Source organism: Ptychodera flava, chromosome 5, assembly GCF_041260155.1.
Source record: "Ptychodera flava strain L36383 chromosome 5, AS_Pfla_20210202, whole genome shotgun sequence".
Taxonomy (NCBI): domain Eukaryota; kingdom Metazoa; phylum Hemichordata; class Enteropneusta; family Ptychoderidae; genus Ptychodera; species Ptychodera flava.
The window spans coordinates 5,748,240-5,774,286 of NC_091932.1; the positions used below are offsets into that span (position 1 = coordinate 5,748,240).

At 40.2% G+C, this 26,047-nt stretch overlaps 1 long non-coding RNA gene across 4 annotated transcripts; it reads right to left on the minus strand.

Annotated features, from left to right (window-relative positions):
- Positions 1-1,238: 1,238 nt before the first annotated feature.
- LOC139132871 (uncharacterized) lies at positions 1,239-25,364 on the minus strand. Of its 4 annotated transcripts, XR_011552464.1 has the most exons (5): positions 24,986-25,364; positions 12,028-12,234; positions 10,602-10,723; positions 3,093-3,169; positions 1,239-2,051 (listed from the first exon to the last, which is right to left on the minus strand). It is a non-coding gene; the product is annotated as an uncharacterized lncRNA (long non-coding RNA). The 4 variants fall into 4 exon arrangements; XR_011552463.1 differs by lacking the exon at positions 12,028-12,234 and having other exon boundaries at positions 24,986-25,328; XR_011552462.1 differs by lacking the exon at positions 12,028-12,234 and having other exon boundaries at positions 10,602-10,717; positions 24,986-25,324.
- Positions 25,365-26,047: the final 683 nt, after the last annotated feature.

Genomic DNA, 26,047 nt, shown 5'->3' on the forward strand with positions numbered 1-26,047 from the left:
AAAAGCTCCAACGGCAGGAGGGGGACACCCCCTCCTGACCTCCCCCCGCAAAAATACTCCCCAAGTGCCACCAAATAACACCTATTTTTCAAAAGCTCCAACAGCCGCAGGGGAACACACTCTCCTGACCTCTCTCCTCCCCCCCCCCCCCCCCCCGTGACCGCTTGCGTGGCCGCTTGTGGTGCTTGGCACCACATCTTTGCCCCCTATATCTTCAGACAGCGACGAACTAAAAAAAATTATAAATCTGAAATTTACTCTGAAAAAAAAAATTTGCACAGCTAATCTCAATTGGAAAAAAAAAAATATGAAATTTACAATAGTAAAAAAAATTTTTTCACAATTCATTGTGACCACCCCCCCCCCCAAGGTCTAATGGTCCATCCCTAAACAGAACAAAATTTCCAGAAAAATTGAAATCTTGGAGCTGCATACTCTCGAATATCATTTGGCTTGAAACAGGTTTCTAATATTTTGTCACTCAAAAAATCCTTTGGCTCAAAGTTGGTAGTCAGCGAAGATTTTTTGACCACAAACAGAAAAAACTGACCCCAAATACAAATATGCAAAATCACTGCAATTTGACAAACCTGACATGTCACCCCTAGCAACCTGCACATCAAATTTCAAACTTGTGCAACAAACTCTTTTTAGAGATTTTTTGACCAAAAATGGGAATTGTCCCGAACTTACAAAGTCCGCAATTGTTCGAACAAACTCTGGTTACCTCTAGCAAACCACATACCAAATTTCAGACCAATAGGACAAACGATTTCAGAGTCGAAGATTTTTTGACAAAAAAACCAACCAATACAAATATGCAAAATTTGAACTTCAGTTTTCCCTAAGAACCTGCTACTGAACTAGCAGTTCCTGAAAAGAAGATGAATGTTGATGGAACACAGAGGATGGAGGACTGAGGACAATCCACTTATCTGAATAAAGCTCTGTGTCATTGACAGCAGGCTAAAATCTCACTTATGAAGCAGTCTGTAAGAAGTGTTGTGCTTCAGGAGCAAAATTAGTGTGAAAGGAAGATATTGTATAGCACTGATTCTCACTACATGAAAGACGAAACACACATGCAAAGAAAATATATGTAAAGGCATTTTTCCATCAAAGTCACAATACTCAACATCGTCAAACTCTAAGGTGATGTTGAACTTGTTCACCCATAATGCAACTAACATTATGTAACTTGACACCCCCTGAAAAAGAACTCACGAAAGATGATATAGTTAAAATTGGTAAATAGGTGCTTTAATTGAAATATATAGAGACCTCTTGCATGTGATAAAAAGAAATATGTTTGAATGAAATCTTATTTGAAATTCTCAATGTTTGTGCTTGCAATTCAGTGAGAAGACTCAAAATCACCAACAAAGTATTGCTGTTTTTTCTGTATTGCCCTTTGCATGATAAAAAATTAAACAGATAGCAGGCCATCACATTGACATTTCAGATCTTATCACATTTGAAGACAATTACTGGACATACGTGGGTCATGGTGCACTTTCCTCAGTTCACACATGCCAAAGTAATAGCTCCAGACATGAAAATAATAATGGCTGGCAAATTTTGATAATATCAGAAAGAAAGTAACATTGCATATATGTATGCTCCAATACATTGTCCTTGTGTCTAGGGATTAAAAAGCTATTTAAGTTTGTCAGAATTACATCATCCATCAATTTTACTCCTTTGTACATGTATGTATCATTTATATGAAGATGCAATCCACATGGGGATTGGACTACCGTAATCATACCAGTGTGATAATTAATATGATCCTGCATTTGCATTGCCTAGGAGTAGTCTATAGTGATAGTGAAACTGTAGTCTCTTGTAAATGTTTGCTTTCCTAATGCTATGGCTCAGCTTTTAACATGGCATTTCAGTTATTTCCAGTCCCTGTTGTACAAAACTTTTTCCTGCACATGGTATTTTTCAGCTTCAGACTTTGTTACTGTGACAAAAAGTGCCTGTCAATGGCTTCTTCCTCAGCCTCAGTCGGTGGTACTTTTCATCCATGAATGTAGCATGCTTCCTTCCTATGGAAAGGTAAGAAATGAGAAATTGAACAATTTAAAAATTAGAGACATGAGGACACTGAACTTTGATCATTGTTTGAAACTCTTTTCATGTTCAGGATGTCAGTTTGTTTAATCCTCTTTCTCCCAAGTGGTATTTATTTCTATGGTTTGTCTATGGAGCCTGTTGTAAAGAGGATTATATGGATTCATGATACTGCCAGGCATCAAAATTAGTGTTGTTCAATGATAGCCTACACTTGAGTATAACCGCTCACATTGTCTAATATTCACCCCATGATAATTCCTTCCAAAGCCCTCCCAAATAGTAAAATCCATGTGACAGTGCAGTTGGTACAATTGAACACAAAATTAATAACAATATCATCAAAACTTACAGCTACTGTTCTGAGGGAACAAACAGAGTGTCTGACATTTGTTCTGAATAGATAGGTTGCAGTCAACTCAGATTGTATAGTTTGTTTTGAAAAATTGTCAATATAAAAAAGGTTTCACTGAATTTCCCTGGATACCACAGAATCTGGTTTTGATGATATGAATATATGCAACCTATTCATACACATATCTAATGGACCCCGGATGTGACAGGATCAGACTCAGAGATGGTGGAGATCTTTTCACAAAAGCAGTTTATACCTCACTTAAAAGGGAAGAAAGGACAGGATAAAGGTCAAGAAGAGGTATTACTGCAAAAAACTTGGGAAGGAGAATAAAATTCCACAGTTTAATATCATCATTACTTCACGTCAGTGCCACATCCAAGCTGCCATGAGTGAGAGGAACAAAGAAACCCTATCAATGATAATTCATCCCTCTAGTGTGCATAAATGAGGTCTATATCTAGAAACATACTGACTGGCTGTAGGCCCTAATGACTGAAAGTTACTAAAATAATTTCCCTTAATTTAAGAATTAAAGGAAATTATTTAATTTCAGGTAACTCACAACTTAACAGGCAAACACATGTACACGTACTGTGTTGTCCTTACAACCACTCAGTACACTGGCAAGGCGTCAGTATATCATTAACAATTCACTTACCAGTTTTATATGGCTTCTCTTTCTCATTTTCAGAAGAACATGGTGCTTTCTTTTCCTTTGCATCTTTTCCCTTGAAGCTAAGCAAAAACAAAGCATACATCATGTATAAATCATTTAGCAAAACTAAATATTTTTACCTGCAGTCATGTAACTGAATATTCATCTTAGAAATGCAGAATGTCTGTATTTGACATTGCAGAAGAAGAGATAACTTATGAGCACTACTCAATCATGATTTGGGAATACCTGCCAGACAGTATCACTTTCCCACCTGCACAGTCAGTAAAAAGCAGTATTGAGCCAAAACTATATGTATTTTCAACCACTTGGCTTTATATATTGTAACAGCTTTAGTCTGAAAATCATGTGTACAGTATCTCTGTCTTCAGGGACCTTCAAATCTTCAAGTCTATGTTAAAATGCAACGTATGGGACATGTTTTGCTTCACAAGTTTTACTACCTTTTATGTAAAAAAAACAATTAACAAGGAGAATATTCCCAAATCATGATAGTGGAGAAAGAAGGCTAAAAATGAGAAGCTTTTAAAAACAAGGTAACTTTCATTCTCATATTTTCAAATGACTTTGAATGGGAGACGTGATCTATTTACAATGCCAAATTTCCTTCAGTTAAAACACTCTAGACTGTAATGAAGCCTGATCTTCCAGTCCATCAATTTCATGTTCTGTGAGCACCATGCCCCCAAGAAATTTGCAAGATGCAAGAACAAGAGCATGTGCAGCATTCTGAGACAGTTGATGAATCCCAAGGCACCAGGAAAAAGTTTATTTACAAAACATGCACAGACTATCATGTTTGCAATTTTCTTGGCAATTGATAGTTTTAGCTACATGAATATGGCACATACAGCCCCTGATATTTTAGGAGGGAGGTTGATGCAGTTGGTCTATATTAATAAGTTCGATGATGAAAAACCAACTCCGTTTTTGGCCTAAAAGATTGAAAAGCAAACAAAGTGATACTTTGGAATGAAATTTAATTTATGTACAGTATACATGTAGTTCATCATGTGAGTGTTTGATGTTGATGACATCTTGTTTATCTTTTTTTGAAGTGATCGGATTGGTTGATATGCAAATGAGCCATTGGTTATTTGAGTCCACAACTGCAGAAGTGCCTTTGCTCAACTACGACAAAACAAGGAAGTAACAACAACAAATGCATAAAATGGTCATATTTATTCCTATATGTACACACATACTGTTGCGCAGTATTTGTACCATGATAACATGACTTCTAGATGCATGATACTATCTGAGTCTATCTGGCATATATTTATACTTGTTATGTAGGTCATTTCCCCACACTCATCATGACCTGAGTTCAATTAGTCTAGAACATTCTCAAGGTCACTGCCCTTAATGACCTCACAACCTTGAATTCAATTAGTCATGTTTGGAATGTTCTGGAAAGTTGATTAGTTGTGTAAGGGAGATAATTTTAGAACAGTAATTAGCATGTCAATAAAAGTTCTAGATTGTTCTTATCATGTGTATATAAAAGGGACGTGCACAGCTTCCAGTCAGACTTTTGGGATCGTGTCTCTTGTGTGTTACTAAACTCCAGCAGTAGTCATTCTCTAGACTTTTCAAGACCTTCACTGCCAACGCTGGATTTATACTGTGGACTTTGTGCAGCTTCAAGCCTGCAAGGACTGTTCATTCATCCAACTGACTGTTACAACTCTGAGACTGGAGCTTTGCCGTCCCAGCTGAGATAAGTAGTCTGTACACTTTTAAAGCTTGTACTCTATCCCTAACTTAGCAATTAGTTTTATTTTTGTAATAAATTTTGTTTAAACGTTAACTGCTGAGTTCACCCTTTTGTTCGTTTTCTCTGCACGTAACAAATTGGGGGCTCGTCCGGGAGACGAACATTTTGAGCCGTTTGACAACATTTTGCCTACCTTTTCAAAACTACTATATACTGTGAACTCAGCGAAATTTAATCATGGCGGAATTTAAGCCAGACGAATTTATGGAGGACCTTGATCAGGACACATTTAATTCCCTCAGAAAAGACAACCTCATAGCACTGGCAAATTTCCTTAAAGTAGATGTCAAAAGATCTATGCGCAAGCGAGAAATACAGTTCAAGATTGCAAAACATTTAGTTAATTCAGGCCATTTTGAGGAGTCTGCCCTAAAAGATTATGAACCTGAGTCTTCCTTTGAACTCAGAAAATTAGAGTTAGAAATACAGGCAGATTTGGCACGTGAAAAGTTAGCAATGGAAGAAAGACAGAAAGAAAAAGAATTACAAATGAAAGAAAAAGAATTGCAAATGAAAGAAAAAGAAAGGCAGGAAAGATTAGAAATGGAAGAAAGACAGAGAGAAAAAGAATTGCGATTAGAAGAACAGCGATTGCAGGTAGAAATAAAACGTTTAGAGCTTGGACAGTCAGGAAAATTCTTCCCTTCAGACAAGTTTGACATCACTAAGCATTTCAGGTTAGTTCCCCCTTTCCAAGAAAAGGATGTTGATAAATATTTCCTTCATTTTGAGAAAATTGCTCAGAGTCTGAATTGGCCTAAGGAGTCCTGGTCTATGCTTTTGCAGAGTGCTTTGGTGGGTAAAGCCAGAGAAATTTACATTCAGTTGTCAGTAGAGCAGGCTTCAAATTATGATTCTGTGAAGGAATTAATTCTCAAGGGCTATGAGTTGGTGCCTGAAGCTTACCGTCAGAAATTTAGGGATTGTGAGAAGGTGAAAGATCAAACTTATGTTGAATTTGCTCGAACAAAAGAACAACTGTTTGATCGTTGGTGTTCTTCTGAAAAGGTCAGTCAGAATTATGACAAATTACGACAACTTGTTTTGATTGAGGAATTTAAAAGGTGCATCCGGAGTGACATCAAGACATTTATCAATGAACAAAAGGCAGATACATTGGAGGTTGCTGCACGTTTGGCCGATGATTATTCATTGACCCACAAATCTTCATTTCTCAGCAAACCATCCCAGTCCTTTTCATACAGAAACAATGCAGGTAAATTTAACTCCTCCTTTTCATCCAAGAATTTCGCAAAGGACAGTAGAAAATCAAATGACAACAGTTCACAAAATTCAAGTAACACTCCCACATCATCAGATCCCAAGTCTCAATCTCCTTCTGACAAACAGTTTGGTACACTTTCTTGTAATTATTGTAAGAAAGACGGCCATTTAATGTCAGAGTGTTTCAAATTGAAAAGAAAACGTGAAGGTCAAAGTGGTCAAAGTGGATCTAAGCCAACCGGCTTTATTTCTTCATCAACTCAATTAGAGTCTAATAATGTGTGCAACACATTTTCTGAGGTTAAACCCCTCTTATCCCCAATTAATGAGGTCAAGGTCAATTCTTCTCAAGATAGCATTATGGGTATTTTCGAACCATTTATTCATGATGGTTTTATATCACTTTCTAGTGATTTCTCTTCCGCTACCCCTGTCAAAATTTTAAGAGATACCGGGGCTTCCCAGTCTCTTTTGTTGGCAGATACCCTGCCGTTTTCCGAAAAGTCATTTTCAGGTTCTAAAGTTTCTTATTAAGGGGGTAGATTGCAATGACTTCATTCCTGTTCCTCTCCATAATGTCTATTTGTCTTCGGACTTTGTTTCTGGACCTGTGACTTTAGGTATTAGGCCTTTTTTGCCTTTTGAAGGGATTCACCTTCTTCTTGGAAACGACCTTGCTGGGGACAAGGTCATTACTAATCCACTTGTGACTGATAATCCTAGTTAGATCAAGATCCAGAGCCAATTGAACAAGAGATACCCGATTTATTTCCTTCATGTGCCATTACTCGAGCCATGTCAAAGAAAACTTCCGAGAATCAAAATACTCTCAAAAATAATGTCACAGATGTTGACTTAAATGACACCTTTCTCAGTCAGGTGTTTGACACGGATCATTCCGTTATCCCTCGTGGATTTGAAACTTCCAGTAAAACTTCTGCTGACCAAAGTCAGACATTTTCTAGATCAAATCTCATTGCAGAACAACACAAAGACCCAGATATTTTGTCTTTGTTTGACAGGGTAGATGATGAAGGTAAAACTTCAGATAGCTCTGTTTCCTATTATACAAAATCTGGTATTCTCATGCGTAAATGGAGACCTCCAGATGTTTTGGTTGATGACGATTGGGCTATAAAACATCAAATTGTGGTTCCAAAGCCCTACCGTGCTGAAATATTGCGCCTGGCCCATGAAACCCCTGGGCTGGTCACTTAGGAGTCAGGAAAACTTATCATAAAATTCTCAGTCACTTTTATTGGCCTAATCTCAGGCAGGATGTAGCACATTTCTGTAAAACTTGTCACACATGTCAAATGGTAGGAAAGCCAATCAGACCATTCCAAAGGCCCCTTTACAGCCAATTCCTGCATTTCAAGAACCATTTAGTAGGATACTAATAGACTGTGTTGGGGCCCCTACCAGAAACGAGATCAGGAAATGAGTACATGTTGACAATTATGTGTACATCAACTCGGTTCCCAGAAGCCATACCACTGAGAAATATAAAGACAAAGACTATAGTGAAAGCTTTAGTCAAATTTTTCACTTTATTTGGCCTCCCTAAATGTGTCCAGTCCGATCAAGGCTCCAACTTTATGTCTGGTATTTTTCAACAAGTAATGGATCAGCTAGGCATTAAACAGTATAGGTCATCCGCCTATCATCCAGAAAGTCAGGGTGCTCTTGAGCGATTTCATCAAACTTTGAAAAACATGATTAGGACCTACTGTTTTGACACAGAGAAGCAGTGGGATGAAGGAATTCATTTTTTGCTCTTTGCTGTTAGAGAGTCAATTCAGGAGTCTCTTGGTTTTAGCCCATTTGAGCTTGTATTTGGACATACAGTCCGTGGCCCACTTAAGCTCGTTAAGAGAAATTCCTATCAGACGATGATGATTGTCTGAATATTTTGCAATATGTGTCAGATTTTCGTACAAAACTCTCTAAAGCATGTGAATTAGCCAGAGAAAATCTTGAGTCATCTCAGCAGTCAATGAAAACCAAATATGATAAAAGCACCTCAAAACGGAAGTTTGAACCAGGTCAAAAAGTTCTTGTTCTACTTCCAATTCCTGGCAAACCACTCCATGCTCGTTACTTTGGGCCATACCTAATTGATAAGAAATTGAGTGATTTAAATTACATCATAATAACACCTGACAGGCGAAAACAAAACAGCTATGTCACATAATATGCTTAAGCCATATTTGGATAGGGATAATCCTACTATAACTCAGCCTGTCAGTGCAGTCAGTTCAAGCCATTATGAAGATAGTGATACTGAAACTGACTTGAGTGAAAATACTCTAAACTCAAAGCTGGGCTCGGTCAAGCTTCAGAACTCAGAAATCCTGGAGAAGCTGGAGTCTACAAAGTTGGCACACCTCCAGCCAGAACAACAACAACAGGTGAAAGAACTGCTCCATGAATATAAACACCTGTTTAAAGATGTTCCAACGAGGACGAACGTCATCTATCACGACGTTGATGTTGGGGACAGTAAGCCTGTAAAACAACATCCATACAGACTGAATCCAACAAAAGCAAAATATCTCCAGGAAGAAGTCAAATACCTGCTGGACAATGACTTTATTGAACCCAGTAAAAGTAACTGGAGTTCGCCGTGCATACTTGTTCCCAAATCAGATCACAGTTATCGTATGTGCACGGACTTTAGGAAGGTCAACACTTTAACAAAGACAGACACTTTCCCAATCCCGAGGATTGATGACTGCATCGACCGAGTGGGAAAAGCCAAGTATGTGACAAAATTGACCTACTGAAGGGATTTTGGCAAGTCCCTCTGACGGATCGTGCTCGTGAAATATCCGCCTTTGTTACACCAGACGGATTGTTCCAGTACAAGGTGATGCCATTCGGAATGAAGAACTCTCCGGCAACGTTCCAACGGATGATCAACGACGTCATATCCGGGCTAGACGGGTGTGCAGCCTACGTTGACGACGTCGTCCTGTATAGTGACACCTGGGAGGAACACATCAAGCTCATGCGGAAGTTCTTTGAGAGACTGAGTAAAGCAATGTTGACTGTCAACCTTGCCAAATCTGAGTTTGGTTGGGCGAGGGTAACTTACCTCGGACATACTGTAGGACAGGGTGAGGTAAAACCTGTTGATGCCAAAATCAGTGCCATTTCAAGTTTTCCCATACCAAACTGCAAACGACAACTGATGCGCTTTCTCGGTATGGCTGGTTACTACAGAAAATTCTGTCCAAATTTCTCCACAATTACTGAGCCTTTGACTAACTTACTTAAAAAGAAAGTAAAGTTTGTTTGGTCAGAGCAATGCCAACAGGCATTTGATACACTTAAAGCCATACTGCAAAGTGCTCCAGTGTTGTCTGCACCAGATTTCACTTTGCCATTCAAATTAGCTGTGGATGCTAGTGATACGGCTGCTGGTGCTGTTTTATTGCAAGAGGATAGTCATGGTGTAGATCATCCTGTTTGCTATTTTTCACGCAAATTTAACAAATCCCAGAGAAACTACTCTACAATTGAAAAAGAGTGTTTATCTTTGATATTAGCTTTACAGCATTTTGAAGTTTATGTTACTTCTTCAAATCAGCCAATAGTGGTTTATATTGATCACAACCCTCTTGTTTTTCTGCAGAAATTCAAAGGCAAAATCAGAGATTGCTAAGATGGAGTTTAATGTTACAGGAGTTTAATCTTGACATTAGACATATCAAAGGCAGAGACAATTTAATTGCAGACTGTCTCTCTCGTATTTAGAGTTTATTGTTGTTCACTTTCAAGAAATTTTACTTTAGAGTACAACAAAATTTGAGTACTTAAATCCTTTTCAAGATTACATTTGTAAAAGAAAGATTTTTCTTTGAAAAATTTTCTTTTTTTTGAAGAGGGGGTGTGTTATGTAGGTCATTTCCCCCACACTCATCATGACCTGAGTTCAATTAGTCTAGAACATTCTCAAGGTCACTGCCCTTGATGACCTCACAACCTTGAATTCATTAGTCATGTTTGGAATGTTCTGGAAAGTTGATTAGTTGTGTAAGGAGATAATTTTAGAACAGTAATTAGCATGTCAATAAAAGTTCTAGATTGTTCTTATATGCCTTTATAAAAGGGACGTGCACAGCTTCCAGTCAGACTTTTGGGATCGTGTCTCTTGTGTGTTACTAAACTCCAGCAGTAGTCATTCTCTAGACTTTTCAAGACCTTCACTGCCAACGCTGGATTTATACTGTGGACTTTGTGCAGCTTCAAGCCTGCAAGGACTGTTCATTCATCCAACTGACTGTTACAACTCTGAGACTGGAGCTTTGCCGTCCCAGCTGAGATAAGTAGTCTGTACACTTTTAAAGCTTGTACTCTATCCCTAACTTAGCAATTAGTTTTATTTTGTAATAAATTTTGTTTAAACGTTAACTGCTGAGTTCACCCTTTTGTTCGTTTTCTCTGCACGTAACATACTCTGCATTAGGAAAATTATTCAGACTTACAATATCACTTTTACGATCAACATCCTTGGGACAGAAATTCATGACAGCGACCTCAGGACTGGGATCCATGGTAGTGTCCTAGGACAGGTATCCATGACAACATCTTCACCCAACTCCTATACCTTTAAAAGAACAAATCACATACACACTGCAGTGAGTTCAAAATGAGAGCTAATGACTCTGAGTCTTGATCACCACTTCTACAACCTTGGCACTTTTCCCCCATGATTCAAAATAAATCAAATTGATGAAGCCCTAAACTGCAATTTCTGTGACTAATTTTACCCGTTTTTGTAAAAAATCATGGGAGTTATAAATGGCGAAAATGGCTTTCCCATATTATAGCAACCCAGAAGCTAGCACACATGTAAAAATCAGCCTTGGTAAACTTCCCCTTTAAATAGCACAGACTGCAATTTTTAAAATTTCATCAAACTTACAGCAACTGGACCCCATTAAAAGAGTATAAATTGTATTTTTTAATCAGAGTTCTCCACAGGCCCATTAAATCTGGCAGCTAGCTGAGTGTTGGAATTACCCACTTACAAAACTGTAACAACATAAGGCCACTTTGGAATGTGACTTTTCTTTCAACTCTGTATTTTTGCGGTAGTTTTTGAAGGATTAAAACATTCGGTTTTTATCAGTGTCAATACTCTTACAAAGTGTTTCAATTTCAAAGAAAATTTTTTTCTAGAAAACTGATCAGCTTCATGCTACATGTAACTTCACTTGATACACAGTTAAGTTCCATGTAGTTACAAAGTTGTTATTCTCAATTGCTTTTTGAGAGTGTATTCATCATGTGATCATCATGTCTACTGAGTAGAGTGACATATTTAGGAAAGTTGTGACAGGTACTCAAATTTTAGGCAAATAGTATGCTAATGTTATGCTAAAATATGGAAATGAGGCAGCACAATTTTTCAATCCAATCGTGGAGACCATTGATGTTGCGATTTACAAGATTTATTATATTAATATGTAAACAGAATTGCTATTCCCCAATATGTCAGAGAATTTGCCGTCTTGATGTTAAGAAATGGACGGTTTCATTTGATTTGTGAATACAGACTTGGGGGGGGGGGTAGAACTTGAGAAAAAAAGGGATGGGAGTGTCTCCTGATCTCATGCATACCAATTAACCCCCAGACCCACCTGCTCATAATTACTGAAGTCTCCCTCAGTTGAGTTTGGTACAAGAAACATAGCTTTTGATTGTTATTGGGAATTAAAACACACTGAAATCTTGAAAATATTTTGATAGTACAGCATGCCAGGAAATGAAGATTGTTCATGCTTCCATGTCGATTTTTTCTCAGCAAAGTCAGCCACACGTCTGAATTAAATTCTGAGTGAATCGCAAACCATAAGACATGGGAACTTGGTACATGATTATGGAATGTGAAACATAAATTAGGCTTACCCCTTCAGCATGGCTGACCAGTGTTCTCCCCAGGCCATTTTAGCGTAGCGGTCCCGCTACGCTTTCGCCTCTCCCCGCTACGCTTTGATTCTCCCCGCTACGCTTTAAAATATTCCCGCCATCCTTTAGTTTATACGCTAGCGCTCTGCGTAGCTACCAGCTGTATCATGCATTGTCTACACATTAGCGCTCACAGCAACTTTCAACCTGGTGAAAGAGTGGAAGGTGTGAAGTATGGTATGCGTCCGATAACTTGTCCGTAAGTGTTGAGAGGAACGTTAAAACAATAGAAGAATTGGCTGGGTCGTTCACAAGTTTTCATTCTACAACGCAACGACTATTACGACCAACAAAGACCTTTAGTCGGTATACATCGAGGACAAGTTTTCTCAGAGTTTGGCGGTGTAGCACTAGCGGGGCCTTTGATCACATTCCCATGCTTTGATCAACGGAATGGACCGCAAAAGAAACAAAAGAAGCAGTTGACTAGTGAGGTTGATTATGATTTTACAACGATGATCTTTTTTTTTGTCCGAGTACGATCACGATCGCGATCGAGTTCACATTGCATAAATTCCAATATGGCGGCGGCCATGTTGGCCGACGTGTTTATAACGTGTTGACATTGATCCTGGCGTCGCGTGTGGTTCCACTCTGACACGTTTTCTGAAAGATTTTACACCTGATTTTCGAGCGATTCTAGTCGTACTTAGTTCATGTCTTGTGATCATCTTGGTGGTATTTTTAAAATCAAGAATCGAACGACGATGTTCAGTGGCAGTGGTAGTTACGCGGGGGGGGGGGGGGGGGGTCGGCTGGTTGAAATTGATCCCCGTGATGAAACATTATTCGCGGTGTCAGTCGTTCAAAAATAATATAAAACTCAATTACATTTGAATTGTGTAAAGCTTAAACTTATGAATTTTCCTCTTTGTTGGCAATTTTTGACAATTTTATTAGCAATATATGTATTAATGAAACTCCAACCAGACGAACCATTTCTTGCTTTCAATCTGAACTTGCTGTTACTGTTTGAATCTTCTATTTTAATTGCAATTGTACTATACTGTGCAGTGTGATGATTTATTTAAGTGTAATAAAGAGTTTCCATGATGTTCAAATTGCATACTTGTGTGTTACCATTGCATTTTGTTGTGAGTGTACATGAATGCTTGGGTGCATGTGCAAGCTTATATCCATATGCAAATGATATGCAAATGATTATGCAAATTAGCCGCTACGCTTTTGCTTGATCCTGGGGAGAACACTGCTGACTTTATGATTATTTTTTTTTTCCAAAGGATATGCTCGATAAACAATAATTATTGCTCGTGAACTTTATATTTATTAGCCAAGATTTAGTTTCAAACTCCCAAGAATACTATAATATTAACACATAATCTAAGTATTCTTACTTCACATGATGATATAATGTTTTAATAAAATCTCTTTCACCCAGGCCCATAGAAAAACTTCAATTATATTATATGTAGACAAAGAGGAAATATATAGGGGAAAGAGCTTTCCTTAAGATACTTAAAAATACAACAATTATTGAATGTTTGGACTGGCCTAGGTATTCTAAGCTGGATTGGAATACACAGTCAAAGGCAATGTGATACCAATGGTAAGGTTTATATTCACTGGTAAGGGCTGAACGAATAGCGAAGAATCAAGCGACAACTGAACAAAAGAAGAGTGAGCTCTGTCTCCAAAAATCTCCAGATTTCCGGTGGAAGCGCATGTTGGACCACAGGTCCATTAGGCATAGGATTTGTGATAATTTTTTCCTATAATTATCATAAAAAATAATTATGAATATTAATAAATTATTAATATGAATGTTACAGAATATTAAAACTTTTTACACACAATGTCGTCTACTTTGTGTAAATGCCATCTGGACACTCCATTGTTGTGATAATTATGATTATGAATAAATTATGATTATGATTAATAAAGTCATATTTTATACATTGTAATGTGAACAACCCTCTGGGAACCCTCATACAGTTTCACAATCTATGCCAAAATATACAAGTCACAACATTGCCCAGGTTCAGTCTACGGCGAGAGTTACCATTGCCCAGGTTCAGTCTACGGCGAGAGTTACTACACAGTGTATATAATGAGAAGGCAGCCAGCTCCACTCGACAGTAAACTGACATACCCATGAATTACCTCCGTTTTCTTCACTTCTGCATGTTGATTCTCAAAATTTCTCCCGGTGTTGGCAAGTCCATAAATCAGCCATCAAATCTACCCAGTTTTAGCCACTTAGACGGAAAATTTGTGAAGTTTGAGGCTGCGAGAAGGTATATATCGCCAATGAAATGATGCTGCCTTAGCGGAATCGACAGCATCCGGGATCTTTTAGGGCCGTTTGCGAAATTTGAATGTAGCCGCCAAGCGGGGCCGAGGGCGGAGCCATGATTTAACGTTATTAGATATGCTGACATAATTGATCGTACGGCCAATGAACGCTCGTGACCTTTTTTACACATGAAAGTTACACTTACACTGTACGATTACTTTATGGTCTGTCCAAGGATGGAGATGCCTCAAGTCAACGGTCCAAGCTATGTATGTGTGATTACAAACGGATGACGGGTTGCAGATACGTTTGTTTATGATAGATACCCGTTGACATTGTGAAAATATGTTAAGTTCAGCGACTTGGCGAGGAGACCTCAAAACAGCGTACGTACGTACAAATACGCAGTCACCTTCCAATTGAACTTGTGATTTTCAGCGATTTACAATGAAAATACAGGCAGCGTTGACTGTCGTCTATTTTGCTGCCCAACAAAATATTAAAAACGCAGTCACGGACGTGTTTTACAGACAAAGCACAATGTACCTTGAAATCGATATCTTTTTTATTGAAAAGGCGTGCGCGTGCTGGCGTTACGAGGACCTGTTACTTTTTTATGAATATGTTAGACAAATATATCCATGTCTTGCAAAAAATACTGAGAAAAATTGAAATTTTAATAATATTATCAATAGTTTTATTACAGAGCTTCCGTTAACGCAAAATCCTGCGTATTTCAAGCATGTTATTACTTTGAAGTACGCAAAGTAAAATGACGTCTGCGTAATCCGATACGCATTAAAAAGCGCAGTCTCTGTAACAAAGACATGAGCACACGTAGTTTCCCTTCAATGTGAAGTTTATCCAGGACTAAAAATAAATTGTTTGCTGATAAAAATGTTCATAATTAGCAATATTTTGTCCTACATCCTGTCAATCACGTTTTCCTTCAAGTCTGTACCAATAGAAATGTAACAAGTTCAATAGAGTTCGTCGTTATTGCAAAAAATGGGGTTTTTTCGCTGCGCCCAATGCATACTTGTAAACCCTGAAGATCTCCTAGTCGAATATCAAGTTTAAGTTAATGCTACGCAGACTTAAAAATAATAGTTTTATGCCGGTCTGCAAACTTATTCCAGAATATTGCAAAATTGGCCATAATTGCAGCCGTGATTCCAGTCTCATCTGTCCCGTGTGAGCGCGTGGGTTCAGTACCCAAAACAGGATTACAAAATGGAAACGTAGCTGTCTAAGTGACTATGCCTGATCTAAATGATCTGATGGCGATAACCATGGAAGGCCCGAGACTAAGTGAATTTGACTTCAGAGCAGCGATGATAGGTCAAGCAGCGAAGGCAATAGTGGGAAGTTGTAGTCTAAATAATTAGTAAGAAATGAAAATCGTCGACAGAAAATAGAACAGAACAAATTGTGAAACTAATATCAAAGAAAAAACATTGTCACTGATGTTGTTTATTGAACACTTTATTCATTGACTTTTGAACCGGTTTCGATATCGCGTAGACAGTTGTTATATATAGGTACTTACATGTAGTCATGTTGTACGCATTTTTGGTACATTTTACGCAAATAGAAAAACAATTTGCGAACAGCCTTACGCAGATTTGGAAATCCTAACCGAAGCTCTGCAGTTTTATCACACTCAGAAACTGAAGCGAGGACTTTCTGTGTCTTTGGAAAAACAATTGACGCTACACACGGATGCAGCAGGGTCTATGGAAAAAACACTAAATTTTGAAACGAGAACGGGCAAGAAAATGTCAGCACGTTTGAAAGCCTGGAAGTGTTAGTCGTGTTCCTTGCTATTCAAGGTATTTGTGGGTACGATGTGCACATGGCGGAGGTTCTTCGGGAATAGGTGGATACCGTGGAAACCTAACTGTGATATCGCAGCGGCGAACTCGTTCAAATCAAAGGTCACCGCCACGGTCAAATATCACAGCTAATGGAAACATTTTAATTGCTACGGATTAGTCGCTGATGTGTTTGGCGGAGGAGGGGCAGAGGAGTCGGTCACAGTTGATGACGGTGTGCTCACTGTCGTCGGAATTTGATCATCTGGACGTTTGTAATGGACGTACGTGATGACGGTGTCATCAAATAATATGGATAAGGTGTATATAATGCTGGCAAACACGATCGCAGCAATCTATTGAGCTGCCTACTGCGGTGTTTGTTCAGTTGATGCTGTCCTCGTTTCGCTGAAGCTACCATCTCCACTGATCGCATACCCAGTAAGCTGCTTTGGAGCAACCTTACAACTGCTATAAAGTTCGAAAATACATCGTCCAACTAGAGAAATGAAACTCATTCCACGTTTTGATGTTGATCAGACACATGTACATTCGGGTCAACTGATGAGAGGTCTAATCAAAGGTCACGAGCGTTCATTGGCCGTACGATCAATTATGTCAGCATATCTAATAACGTTAAATCATGGCTCCGCCCTCGGCCCCGCTTGGCGGCTACATTCAAATTTCGCAAACGGCCCTAAAAGATCCCGGATGCTGTCGATTCCGCTAAGGCAGCATCATTTCATTGGCGATATATACCTTCTCGCAGCCTCAAACTTCACAAATTTCCCGTCTAAGTGGCTAAACTGGGTAGATTTGATGGCTGATTTATGGACTTGCCAACACCGGGAGAAATTTTGAGAATCAACATGCAGAAGTGAAGAAAACGGAGGTAATTCATGGGTATGTCAGTTTACTGTCGAGTGGAGCTGGCTACCTTCTCATTATATACACTGTGTAGTAACTCTCGCCGTAGACTGAACCTGGGCAATGGTAACTCTCGCCGTAGACTGAACCTGGCAATGTTGTGACTTGTATATTTTGGCATAGATTGTGAAACTGTATGAGGGTTCCCAGAGGGTTGTTCACATTACAATGTATAAAATATGACTTTATTAATCATAATCATAATTTATTCATAATCATAATTATCACAACAATGGAGTGTCCAGATGGCATTTACACAAAGTAGACGACATTGTGTGTAAAAAAGTTTTAATATTCTGTAACATTCATATTAATAATTTATTAATATTCATAATTATTTTTTATGATAATTATAGGAAAAAATTATCACAAATCCTATGCCTAATGGACCTGTGGTCCAACATGGCCCAGACGCGCACCGTTTGCGCTTCCACTGAAAGATTGGAGATTTTTTGAGACAGAGCTCATAATATTAGCTGCAGTAGGACTCTTAAGTCACCTCGACCCCTGTCCGTTTCGACCCCAGTATTTCACACTCTCTTGTTGTGCTCACCTCTACCTTGTCATATCTTTCTTGTTTCATGACGTTTTACTGAATATATCATGTATCTTTCCTGGGAAAATTGGCTTCTAAAACAAACAATTTAGCTGTTTCGATACACAAAATGCGGAGACACTTTTACAACCAAGCGCAGCGCGCAGACTGTTCATAGTTTTTGGCGACTTTGATGGACCCGGCCTAGCCCTACGTACAATGCTGTGTGTTCCCAGAGTTATATGGGGGCCGTATAAGGCCGGGAACACACAGGGCTAGGACAACGGCCGGTAACCACAGAGGTCTGCCAGTTGCGAGCTCGGCCAGTGCCCGCGCCGTGTGAGGTCTACCACTTACATTGCGTGCAATACATTTTCTCTTCACTGTCAACAGATGCTTTTATATGCATGCCAATTTTAGTTTTTTTATGTTATTTTGTTGAACATTCAGTAAGCAACGAGAACGTCTGACGTTCAACTCTGAAAAACACATTGGTCGACCTCACCCTTTCAGCAGATCGCGGGTAGGGAGTACGATCGAGAGGTATAAATTGGCAGTAACAATGACTTAATCATTGATCGTTGGATGAATAACGTTTTATGCTATGGTTTGACGGTAGTAAATCGTAGGTTCAAAGGTATTTTAATGGAAGCAAAATACGAATTACCACATTCCGGCCGATGTCATCGTGTAGTTAGCGTTGAAGCGAGATAACCTCCATGGCGGAAGGAAGTTTGCAAACATCGCGCCCATGAATGACATTGACATTGCTTAGCGAGACCTAGAAAATAGAAGAATACTGTAGTCTCATCATATAACCATAATCCTACTGGCCCAGCTCGCAACTGACTGACCTCTTTTTATTCGGCCCGGCCTGGCCCTGCATCAGAATTACACGGCGGCCGTGGTATGCATAACCGCGGCCGCTGTGTAATGAACCACACGTAACTGTGCCTAGCCCTGCGTACGATGCTGTGTGTTCCGCTACAGCTAATAGCCCCGCTCACCACAGAGAATTATGAGCGGGGCTATTAGCTGTAGCGGAACACACAGCATCGTACGCAGGGCTAAACTTAGTCTGGCAGAGACCCTGCGATTCGCGTTCTTCCCTGTTGGAACACGCGCGCGCCCTTCAGAGACGCGACGCGAATCCCAGGGTCTGGACGTTCTTGCAAGCGACCGGTCGGATTTCTGCCTGATCCGGGTACTTTACAGAACTCTACGCATCCGTCAATCAAAAACAAATGACAAGTACCATAGCCAAATAAAATGAAAAGTGAAAAATAAAAACATACTGCGTATATAAGTGTACCAGTTACTAGTATATATTCTCTCCGCCCAGTTAGATAGGTTTTTCTTTTGACGTCACTACCCTTATGAATATTCATATACTAATCAGTGGTCGCGTTTGACGCATAATTGTGCGTATTTGACGCAAATAGCAAGCTTGTGGACGCAGTTTTGATGGCATCTGCGTCCAATGGGACGCATTAGCTTCCATGTGGGGTACCAACAACTGCACGTGTGAATATACAAAGACGGCCGGCCGCGAGGGTGATTGACAGTTACCAGTGGTAACGCTTTCACTAAAATAAACATGAAACAATTTGTAGCGTATCGAGTTTAATCAAAACCGTCGCATCGTCTCCGTGATGATTTTGATTGATAAGGTTGCGACACGTTTCGTTGTTTCCCTTTTTCTCATTGGTTGACAATTTTGACACTTTCTAAAAATGAAATCCTAAAACGGTTGCGAAATTTCAAATATCAATCACTCATTACAGTGTGATCACACCGTTTGTACGTCGTCGTCCTCAGCATACATGATGTCTCGTAAACAGTCAACCCTGTTCCGGTTCAAATTCACAACTCCGGTTCATCAGGTGACAAATGTTCAACAGCTGGTCGCGAAACGGGAGAAACTTGTGATGAAACTACTGCGACTCCGAGTGAGGTTCGTCAGCCAGAAACTTCAAGTATTGCCGCAGCCGTTGAACACGGTAATGTGACTCCCGACTCGAGCACTACGCCAGCTAAATCAAGAAAGCGAAAATATAGATCGGAGTGGGAGAGGGAATTTCCATGGCTACTGAACAAGACCGCCGTTATTGACGGGAAAAGTGAAGACAGGATGTTTTGTTCACTGTGCAAAAGTAGTGGCAAAAAAATTCCTTTACTAGTGCCGTAGGATGTAGCGACATGCAACGCTCAGCTTTAGTACGTCATTCTGGACACACCGATCATATCGACGCAGTGAAAACACAAGCCACTTCAGTCAAGTATGAAAAAGACCGTGGAAATAAATCAAGGAAAACAGAAAGATTCACATGCGGCAATGCTTCGAACAGTATATTTTATGGCTAAGAAGGAATTACCAGATGATATGTTTTCATCTTTGCTTGAGCTACAAAACGAAAATAAGTGTCAAGCGCTTTCAGACGGCCAATACTACAAACACCACGAAAGTGTGAGGGAGATGCAAGCCGCGATTGCCAAAGTTTGCAGACAGAACTTGATAAAGAGATTGCTGCAAGTCCCGTCATTTCGGTCATCGTGGATGAAACCGTAAATATTACGGTCAATAAGAAACTTATCATATTTATTCGCATAGTAAAGAACGGAGAAGCTAAAACTGTGTTTTCCGGAAATGTAACAATTACAGCAGGCAATGCTGAAACGGTGACTGAGGCGATATTACAACAGTTTGAGCGCATGAATATTTCGAAATACAAAGTAGTTGGACTTGGATCAGACGGTGCGCGCGTCTGTAATGACCGGACGTCTCAACGGAGTCGGAGTACGCCTTCAGCGTGTAAACCCGTTCATGTTACAGGTGCATTGCGCTGCTCATCGAGTTGCACTCGTGTCGTCCGATGCTGCGAAGGGTGTTGAAGCAGTCGCCAAATATAGAAATACAGTTAATACGGTATATAATTACTTTGAATATTCCGCTGCTCGTTACGAGCGATTGCGCGAACTCAACAAAGCCCTCGATGTCAGCGATTTCTTGAGTTTAAAGCAGCCATGTTCAGTTAGATGGCTGTCATTGTCACGGGCTGTAAAGTCAATTGAAAGCAATTGGCCTGCTTTAGTGCTAGAGTTGGAGGAGGATGCAAGAAAAAATCCCACGGCAGAAGGCTTGTTAAGACTGATCAAACCTTACTCATTCATTGCGTTGACCTACACGCTCACAGACGTCCTGCTAATTATGGATCGATTGAACTTAGTATTTCAACGAGAGAGTGTTTATCTGTCGAGAGTGCAGCCAATGGTTGGCACAACTATTGCGGCACTTCGCGATCTCCTCGATGAGCCGATGTCTGGCGACAGTGAACGACGTTTCAATCAGGAATTTCAACAGAACAACCGCACGATTCGTGGAATACAAGTAACATATGCTGCGGCTGCAAATATAACCGCTCACAACCGTGTGAGACAATCGTTTATCGAACATTTGATATCGAGACTAGAGGGCGAGTCTCAAAAACCCGGACCGAGACGAGTCGAGACGAGACCATAATGACCCTCAGGCCAGGCGTTGTAAATACATCATATATACAATACTACAGAAAGCTTGCAGTTTGTTGAGAGTGTCAAAGATCGATGCACAAAGCAAGAGATAGCACAATCAACGATTGGAACAACTGAAAAAAGACAACTTGAGTTCAAGGCGAGCTCGAAACATGCGAACTGCGATGCGACGTCGGCATTTTGGCTAAGCGATAAGCGCCAGATTCAGATTCTACTATGATATCTACTGTGAATTCAAAATAGGTAACCTTGTATTAGAAACATACATTCAGGAGATTTAAGTAATCATTTTTAGAAATTAGATTCACCATTTATAAACACATTATAGGAAAGTAAACTGGGAGCTCATAGGTTTAATTTTATGCCGTGGCTATTGACAGGCGCCTGTCAATAGGACAAAAGTTGGCTATTGACACGCGGGACTTTTTTAGCCAAATTTTACCGGATTTTAGCGAAATAAACTTCCTCATGCTTCTCAGAATGTTTTCCTCTGCCATTTTGTTCGTAAGAATGAACAAAGTCGTCGTCCACGGTTCTTTTAATTGCAAAGGAAAAGCCGAAATATGAGGATAAGAGCACAGTTGCGAGTGGAGTGATACGTACCGGCCGCCGCGTATTCTATGCATAGTACGCGGCCGGTACGATCACTCCACTTGCAACTGTGGATAAGAGGTAATGCTATTGCAATTGTAGAGTCAGGAATTTCTCTGAATGGCATCATCTTTTAAGAATAGTTCTGAGAATAATGTTATAAAGTAAACAAAACGTTTATTAGGTAAAAAAATCAATTTGTGGGGGCAAGGAGACTTTGCTCTCCTGCAAACCTATTTGTCAAGTATAGATCCATATTGAAAACTTTTTTGCACATTGAAAAGGAAAGACATGATATTGAAAGTGATAGCAATGTTTACAGCGAGAAAAAAATTTTACCAAAATGTTTTAATTTCCGGGTACAGTTTTGTCGTACCCAAGGTCATTGGCTTTACTATACCATGGAAGCAGCACACCAGTGCTGACCCGAACTGGAGGTCAAGGTTAAAATGTCGGCTCCCCGTGTGAGACTCCTTGTATCTTTCTCTCTGGCTCTTGCCTCGCGCCGTTCTAGGCCGTGAAGTTACGCTTCGGGTGCATTTTGCTTGCTATTTTGGATTAGCTGACGAAGCTTTAGAATGTTGTCACCATCGTAATGCAGGCATGCGGAGTTATGTCGAAAGCGACCAAGCTGTCAATGTCGCGGCCATCGGAAATCACGATGCCTGTCATGACAGTTCTCTGACGTGAACTACTAAGATTTTCCGACTTTTACAATGCAAAACGGACCTCATCATCACTAAAGGGTGGCATTGTACCAAATAAGTATCACCAATCGGCAAAAATACGCGTATGCAGGACCGTGGTTATGCTAGAGTGACACGGTGAACGCGTACGACGTACCGTGCGTGACGGCTTTCGCTAGCATTGCAAAATATTGATTTTCCGACGTATTAGAACTTATTTTGTAATTACTACATGGCAGAACAATGTGTTCTTCATTTACGTGGAAGAAGAGCAGTTTATTTCACTAAATGTGGTGAATTATGAAGAAAAACGTCCCGCGTGTCAATAGCCAATTGTCTATTGACAGGCACCTATAGTGGCTCTGCGCACTATTTTTCTACATTACCGATACTATAGTACATGTATGTTATGTGTGTGGAATCTGAGGCAGCCTCAGATTGAGATTCAAATTCGGAGAACTATGTAACCACTGACTAGAATGTACGAAAATGAACAAGCATTAGTCGATGGTAGGGGTGGGATATCACTTCTTTGACTAAGACAGAAGTGGATCAACGTCCTTTTTTTCCCGTGGCATTGGTACAGATGCTGCCTTGTGCAAAAAAAACCGTAACTTTTCTATCAGTAAGATAGGAGGTCTTTTGGTCTCGTCTCGACTCGTCTCGGTCCGGGTTTTCTGACTCGCCAGACTAGAGGATCGTTTCCCTAACAACGCGTTAGATCTGCTGAGTAGCTTCGATAAGGTGTTTAATGTGAGTCTTTACCCTGATGACGACGAACGTCTTCGAGACTATGCAACTGAAAGTCTTGAACGACTTTCAGTGTTTTACGGGCAGCCGAAACAGGACGCGACGGGAGTTGAGGTAGAGCCATTACTGAATGGCGGCAATCTACGCAATGAGTTCCTCGCAGTCAAGCGTACACTTCGGGGTCATGGAGTTCGTTCTTTTCAGGATGCCTGCCGTGTGCTCACAACCGATTATGCCGACATATTTCCCGATTACGCAGTTCTCGCGTCAATAGCATGGTTATCCCTGTTACAAGTGTACCATGTGAAAGGGGTTTTAGTACCCAGAATCGCATAAAATGTGCTCGACGCAGCCGTCTCTCCGATGATCATGTTGATGATTTAATGCTAATAAGCATACACGGTCCAGCACTACAGGACTTCGATATCAATCAAGCTATAGCCATATTTAAAGTTCCATTAGCTGTATCTTCTGGCGATTTTTCCGTTAGTTTTGATTGAAATGATCACTGGCTCATGTTGAATAGCCTGTCAAATAACAGAGAATCGCATATTATTCGGAAACATTACGTGCCCTACAACTAAATAACATGTGATTTTACAACAAAAATTTCAATTTTTGTCCGGACAGAAATACAAACTCTGTTGACACGCGGATTGCAACGTAGGCATTCTTCTGCACCTGCGCGAGCCATTTACAGCAATTTCAAAATAAATATTCATTACTTATGCCCGGTACTTACGTCGTAGTCCATTGTCCGAGCACGTTGCGTAGCCAGATGTCTGGCAATCCACGACGCAATGTTATCTCGCGTGATCGCGGCGTCACCATACCTGCGTTCTCCCCAGCACGCTGAGCATGCCAGACGTCAACAAACGAGCTCGGAAGGGCAACACATTTGAACAAAAATTAGCAGTTTTATGTGGCTATAACATCACTACTCATCTTTGTTTCTTCGTAAAACAACATTTTGCAACAAATATGAGCCTCCAACATGGAATTTTCCGAGGTAAAAATGGTCAAAAGTTACAAATAATGGCCCTTTAAAATCGAAAAGAAACGAAAGAAGTAAAAAAATACTGAGATAAATTACTTGCAAGATTCGAACTGTTAATTTTGCACATTAAACACGTTGAACGTTTGTTACCATGAACAACTGGGTGATTGACCTTATATGACCTTTACGACGTGAGAAACTGTTCAAGAACAACTTCACCAAAGTGAGTCTAGTTAATATGCAAATTAGTCGGGACGCAATCAAAATAGCAATGGACGCATATTTTGGCAACATTGCGTCCCCAGGGACGCAGAACTGCGAAAGTAAGCGCGACCACTGATACTTGCAAGAACGGACAGTCGCTGTGTCTGCCAGCGCGTGCTCACAGCTGCACAGCCTTCGAATGCAGGCCCATCGCGGCGCGCACAAAACAAGGCACAGCGACTGTGGAGAGTCTAGGCTAAACTGTGCCCTGATTACCGTGCTGTGTGTTCCCGGCGTTATACGGCGTCCCACCGCACACAATGTATCTGTCGAGCCGTTCGGGTGCGTTCCCGACGTTACAAGGTTCCACTAAAGTCTTTCAAAGTGCTATGAGCATCGAAAAATCTGAGGACGTACTTTCGAGATGATAATGATACAAGTTTCATTCATACCGTAGGGGTCGAAACGGTCAAGGGTCGAGCGTGGGTCGAGTGACTCGTAGAAGCCACTGCAGCTCACAAGTTACCCGCGACAAAAATCGGGAAAGGGTTATTAACTTCATAACAGCCGCACAGTGTCTTATAGGAATACAAAGCAGTGGGCACTTACCACTATCTTTCTTTAACTTGAACAAAAACCGGGAACGTAGTTAGTGTTCGGTAGATGTGCTGTACCACGACCCTCCACGACCGTTGCTGTACAGTCGGTCCCGCTGGCCGGCTGAAGCTGTTCGCACTAGTTACGCACACACGGCAGACATAACCATCCGAGTTCAGAATATAGTGCGTGCCGTGTTGGGCTTAATTGACACATTAAAGGTTGATAGTTTGGTGTAATTGTTTGACATTAAACAAGTACTATACTTTTAAACAATTACTAAGAAGATACAAATAGATGAAACTTTGAAATTATGATCCGCTACCTCCGCTACCCTTCGCTACCCAAAATCTCATTTGCATAAATGAATCGTGCCTCATATCGTGCGATAATTGTTTATGCAATGGCTGAAAAAACTTATCAGGATTTCTTACAAAAACGCACCTTACTATAAGCCTGGTATACTAACTCTTGAGTGACCACGACTTGATCATGCCCGGGTATCGACGGTCTGACAGCTAAACATTGGAATCCAGTACCCTAAACGTGAGTCAAAGTGCTTCTTTGTATTCTATTCCTGCGGTTTATCTTTTCCAATCCTATTAAAGTGATGACGATCGCATGATCGTTTGCTAACTTATTGGAGAATCCATGTGTTACCGCTATAAAATGACTCTCTTTAAACGCCAGGCTGAAACGTTTGACAATGACAGAAAAATTTTGTTGGATGGGATATGACGGGTGCAAGAGGTTGGGTTTAATTTAGCTAACTTATCGACTTTTGGGGACGGAAGCAAGTATGCCTTACAGTAGCATATTGCGTTGGACAATGTGCACATTGTATCCTTCTTAATTTAATCAATTTGTCAAAATAGACCAAGAGTTTGAACTTTGAGCCGACTTATTCAAGGTTTGTTCCGTAGCTAGACCGCGCACTGAGTCGAGGGTGTGTGTGATACTGAGCCGACAAGATCTCTTTAAGGATGTACCCGCAGAAGAAAATGAACACGTAATGAACAATTCCGGAGCGCAGATGTGTGCTTGTGTGATATTCTTTAATGTATATATATGGGT